Here is a 6,081-nt window from a genome sequence, read left to right on the forward strand (position 1 = left end):
CTGATGCGTACACACTAACACTGAAGATCCTAAAAAACTGAGGGACAATCACAGGTCAGAGGAGACTAAGGACGCCAATGGCTAAACGCGGTGGGCGATCTGGAACAGAACAGGATGTTAATGGGATAAGTGGTGAGATTGGAATGATGTTGTGACTTAATTCATAGTGTTATACTGATGTTAATTTCTTAGCTTTGATCATTGTTCAGTGGTTATGTAAGATGATACCATAAGGGAAAATGGTGTGAAGAGTATACAAGAACTCTTTGTACTGCTTCTGCAATTGTTCCATACATCCAAAATTATCTCCAGACTTAAAATAATAATCAGGGGGTGATATCACTATGGGAAGAGGAAGAACCCAATGAGGAAAGTCAGCCAAGTGGTCACTTGACAATTTAGACATAAGAAAATGGTCACTGTGACATTAAGCTTGATAAATTATACCAACTACAATTGTACTTTTCAGTACCCAAGGCACCAACAATTGGATCATTCAAAAACAGCTCCCTGTGTTTAACATTTTTATTTTTAACTCTTCTTTGGTAGTACAAAAGTTGTAGAAGTACAAACCAGACAGTTAAAAATACATTTAACACTCAAAATGGTGAAAAATTCCCTTTACAAATTTTTACATCAAGGTGGTAGCCAACTCATTTATTACATCAGAAGTTAGTCCATCATTAGTGTTTTATACAGTAACTTTGTTGTGGCTCCCCAAGCCTTCTAAAGAAGGAGGAAAAACACAAAAGGCCTGTAAACATCAGTTGTACTGGAGACACTTAAGAATTCTTATTAGATAATATAAACCAGTAAAAAGCACGTATGTTGAAAATATTGAATGCTTAACTCTTGGCATATTTGGAAGCCAGTCAGACAGCAACTGCTCAAGTATTAGAAAATATTTAAAACATATGGACTCTTGGTATAAATACAATTTTAAATATTTTGAGTATTTTCTTGTCTGTTGTATTGCTATTTAAAAAAAGTGCTCTGACCTGAATAAAATTAAAAAATAATTAAAGCTGAAGAATATCTTACACTTTATCCCTCATCATTTTGAGGGCAGGATATTTTTAAAACAAAAAATGATTCCTTTTTATAAAACTACTGGTCTAGACTGCATATATATTATTTATACTAATGCACACCCCCCCCCCAAATTCTTATATTGCTACTTTTTGGAGCACAGTGAAATTTATTTCCATATTGCCTTCTCCTGGTCCACTGTGTATACGCATGCACATGTACACCTTTTAATTAGTTGTCGGCAAAAATTCACATGAAATTGAATATACCATTCACTTAAAAGGTTAGAAATTTTTAGTCTGGTGCCAGAAAAAGAATGGAATGAGTATATTTACAGTAAATACTTTAAAGTACATTTTCATAAGAATTATCTTTTGAGATAAATGAGAACTGTGTTTTCTTTTTGCAATAAAGGAAGTGCCCCAAGGCACCACAGCAATAATGACACAGAGGCAGGTCTTGGAGAAGTCCCTGCACTGGACTCCTTTCCTCTTGGCCCAGACCTACCATAAATATACCACTTCCTTCACCTCTGGGTTCTTTCAGGTGTTCTATAAACTGTACAGCTTTTTTTTAAAAAAGTGGGGTACTCCAGGCCCACAGGAGGAAGTAACCTTCAAGAATCCTTTAAAAACAGGCACTAGTTACAAGATGGAGAACAGGAAGAACACCAAGGAAAACATACCAGAGGAAGGTGCGGGCCCATCTTACATCAGAAGTGGAGATTGTTTTGTCTTGGTCTTGGGTTATCAAAACAAGGTTTTTTACAGTGACTTTAAACCATTTTCCCCCTTATCCAATGGCTAATTAAGATTTGCTTAGCTTGAGTTTAAAAAAAAAAAAACAAACAGTATTTTATGAGTGACCTAGGAGTGGCATGCTGGCAGCAGGTCAGTGCTGATTTCTGGTCTCCGAATCCAAAGTCTAGCATTTGGTTCCCTCCAACTCCATAATCTCTTGGAGGGGATCAAGTATCCAGGGCTAGACTATCTTCAAGGAGCCTTCACCAGCAAAGATGCATCTTTTATTTTCTATTACAGTTAAACTGTAAGAGGATCATCTTACAACCAGTAACAAAATGAGATCCAAGGGTTGGGGGAACAGAAGCACAGGTACACAGACATGTGTGCACACACACACGCGCATACACACACACTCTGAGCATTAGCTCAGACCGTACACAAATAGTTCCACTGTACATAGTGACCGTCCTGGAGAAACTGCAGTGTGTACACCAAGGCCACGGATGGGGAATTGGGAGGGATAGTGGTTGGGAAGATTAAAAAAATGAGCTCTTTTCCTCCTTGGATAAGGAATAAAATTTCTCACCAGACATTTTTTAAACCAAAATTTGTTTCAAAGCAAACTGAATTCTGTATCCAGCATAGCAACAGTATTCCCTTTTGGCTTTCATCCACTTGCCTGTAGACTCTACCATAGAAACTGTATAAAAGATAAAAAATAATTCCCTAGGCAACTTCACATGTTTTAAGTTCTCAGTCTTTTAGAACTCTTCACATATAGTCATACCTGCAAGAGAAAACAAAAAGGTAAAGCATTATAAAAGGCAAGCATCATATCCCATATTAATCTGCCTGAATATTGAAGAACATGGGGGAATTGCAATCTTCCATCCTCACCTCGTCCCACCCCATCCCACTCCGTCCTATTGCATTCCTTCCCTCATTACAGGTTCTTCTAGAATTCGGTCTAGGGAAATTTAAGTACCACAATTTCCAAAGGATCTCTTTATTTTACAAACCAAGAAAGAACAGAACTTGAGAACCACCGTGGTCTGAGGGCTTCGGTCTGTTGGACACAAGGTTCTGGGGTAACTGGTGGGTGTCCTCCCTGGAGAGCCTGTATTACTTATTCCAGGAACCTGTGCTTTAACTTTTCATTTCCATTCTGTGAGTAACAAGCTACAGGGTGAGCGTGGTCATCACGAGTATCCTCACGTGTGTCAGGCACAGTGTCTTTCCCAAGCCCCCCGAAACTGACTTCACTCCACATCTCCACTGAGCCCCCAGGGCAGCCTGACCGGGACTTTGCTGGGCGAGTAAGAACATGGTGACAAAATGCTCGGTCCTAGGTCTTCCTTCTCCTTCAGAAAGCTATATACAATATTTTTAGGTTCTTCCAACAACTGGCCCACGTCAGTGTCTATGTTTAAATTACAAATGACGCCCCTTGTAAACCTGAAAAATAATTTTCTACTTTTTTTCTCAAAGGGTGTTTTGTTTGGTTGGTTTACAGTGGTCTCACCTAAGTGACAGTTATGTACCCTTTTACTTTCCCGTCTTGAAGATCCAGGATACACAGGCATCCTAAAATTCTATGTACGCCTGTGTATACTGAAACACACACACCACGCAGGCCAACCTACATCGGGTTAAGGAACAAAACATTCTCTTGTCTCTCCAGATCGTGTTTGCCTAAAAATGCTAAACAGAAATAGAGATGAAACCAACTTACAGAAATAGGAAGAAATAAAGAGTCAATAGTATGTCTTTATTAAGTATTGCTTTTTTTTGTATTTATTTTTGTTGTTGTTATACTTATTTCATAATTCATCCTTCAGGATATGTAGTCCAACACTGTCCACATTATCCTTTTCTGTCCTTGTGTCATTTATAATATTCAGTGTGTGTGTGTGTGTGTGTGAAAGACAGAGAGATTTCCCATCTAAATGGGTTGGGAAAAGGAACCGTATCCCTTTAACTGAAAAGGAAATAAAACATTGTTCTCTAAAACAGCATGAACCAAGTTCTTAATTATAAACGAGTAAGTAATTCCCCGCACTGCATTGTTACAACCTAGCACAAGTGAGCTATGGATTTGTGCCATAAGACTGAACAAAGTCAACTCCAGGAATACTGTCATTTAAGAGTTGATTAATAATTATATGGAAGATATTAGCAAGGAAAAAAAGTAGAAAAGCCAGAGGTGCAAAAATAGAAAAATTGTCCTAAAAGAAGAAAAAGTAAACAAAGAAGAGAGAATTTTCTCAGGAAAACTTCAAACTAGGCCATTAACTAGAAAATAGGTACTCAACTATTTTTATGTCTCCTCTTTTTATCAGCTGCTCCCTCAGCCCTGGACTTTCTTGCATCACAGAAGCAAGAAGGTCAAAAGCAAGGGATGTCAGGCTTAGAATGAAATGTTTCATCAAAGTAAGCATTTTCATCATTCCAACTTAGTAGAACTTCCCATTTAAAGTTCTTTGCACAGGTTTGACTAACTTTAAGGAGAGAGCATGTAAGACCAAGGCTGGCTAAAAAGGAAGAGTCTGGGGCCAGTGGCCTGTCTGCAAATCCAGACCCCTGTGACTAGCTGTTGAACCTTGGCCTCTTTGCAGCATCCCTCATAGAGCTGTTGGGGGTTTTACATAAGAGGATATATGTACAATGCTTAACACAAGGCCAAGCAGTCAGTAGCCTCCTAAAAGTTAGCTACCATGACCATCACCAGCATCCCATTACGGTGGCTCTCTTCCACAATAGTCTTCTGTGGCTGATTAAAACTGCCCTGCACACAATGTCTTTGAAAGAGGATGTGAAAGTACAAACTGCTGCTTAAAGTCTTGATTACTAATACCAGAAACAAGGCAGAAAAAAGGAAAGTTAACCTTTTCAGGGGCTACTGAACACTACCCAGCACTGATTACAGTTCTGGGCTCTCCCTCTTCACAAAGACACACTTAACAAAAGGGAAAACCTGACCAGCATGGCAGCTATCAATTCCCAGGTAAATACCTGTCTTATCTGAGCAATAATCCAGAGGAAAGAAAACACCAGGTTCTGAACAACTTTTAAATTTCCAACTGCAGCCTTATTTCTGGTACTGTGTCATGGTACATTTGACGTTGTTAAATTCCTTCTCATTTCATTCTACAGCTGTGAATACAACTGTATTTATAAACAAACATATATTTTAAAATAATATTTCTCTACTACAGTGCATTAATGTTAAAAAGTGCCTTCTCTATGGGCACACAGTGGTGTGAATGCCAGGGACGGGCTGGCATGAGTGCTAAGGAAGGCCAGAAGCAGGGACCACAGGGGGAAAACCACTCCATCCACCGGTTATTCTCAGGTCCACCACTATGGGACCCTACACAGTTAATAAGACTGACCTATCTTTTTTGGGGAGTAAGATGGGGGATATTTGGAGATGATTGTCTTACACAAGTGATTACTCAAGCTGGGAGAAATGAAACAAAATTTCCATATACTGAAAAGACAATTCAGAAGTCCCAAGTGTGACCATTTCCATCATAGAACAAGACTGATGGAGAGAAATTAAGAACGTTCAGTTCAGTTGTTCAGTTGTGTCCGACTCTTTGCGACCCCATGAATCACAGCACGCCAGGCCTCCCTGTCCATCACCAACTCCCAAGTTCACTCAGACTCACGCCCAGCGAGTCAGTGATGCCATCCAACCATCTCATCCTCTGTTGTCCCCTTCTCCTCCTGCCCCCAATCCCTCCCAGCATCAGAGTCTTTTCCAATGAGTTAACTCTTAGCATGAGGTAGCCAAAGTACTGGAGTTTCAGCTTTAGCATCATTCCTTCCAAAGAAATCCCAGGGCTGATCTCCTTATAGAATGGACTGGCTGGATCTCCTTGCAGTCCAAGGGACTCTCAAGAGTCTTCTCCAACACCACAGTTTAAAAGCATCAATTCTTCGGTGCTCAGCCTTCTTCACAGTCCAACTCTCACATCCATACATGATCACAAGAAAAACCATAGCCTCGACTAGACGGACCTTTGTTGGCAAAATAATGTCTCTGCTTTTCAATATGCTATCTAGGTTGGTCATAACTTTCCTTCCAAGGAGTAAGTGTCTTTTAATTTCATGGCTGCAGTCAACATCTGCAGTGACTTTGGAGCCCCCCAAAATAAAGTCTGACACTGTTTCCACTGTTTCCCCATCTATTTCCCTTGAAGTGATGGGACCGGATGCCATGATCTTCGTTTTCTGAATGTTGAGCTTTAAGCCAACTTTTTCACTCTCCTCTTTCACTTTCATCAAGAGGCTTTTGAGTTCCTCT

The 6,081-nt window shown here is 39.8% G+C and overlaps 1 protein-coding gene across 2 annotated transcripts in view; it reads right to left on the bottom strand.

The window, feature by feature from the left end:
- Positions 1-507: 507 nt before the first annotated feature.
- The window catches only part of RELL1 (RELT-like 1), an 80,181-nt gene continuing 74,607 nt past the window's right edge, over positions 508-6,081 (bottom strand). For both annotated transcript variants that reach the window (XM_010852413.1, XM_010852414.1), the window contains exon 7: positions 508-2,559. The gene's annotated coding sequence lies outside the window, so the exon portion shown is untranslated. The remainder of the gene's footprint in view (positions 2,560-6,081) is intronic.

The sequence above is a fragment of the Bison bison genome, unplaced genomic scaffold (genome assembly GCF_000754665.1).
Source record: "Bison bison bison isolate TAMUID 2011002044 unplaced genomic scaffold, Bison_UMD1.0 scf7180017864310, whole genome shotgun sequence".
Taxonomy (NCBI): domain Eukaryota; kingdom Metazoa; phylum Chordata; class Mammalia; order Artiodactyla; family Bovidae; genus Bison; species Bison bison.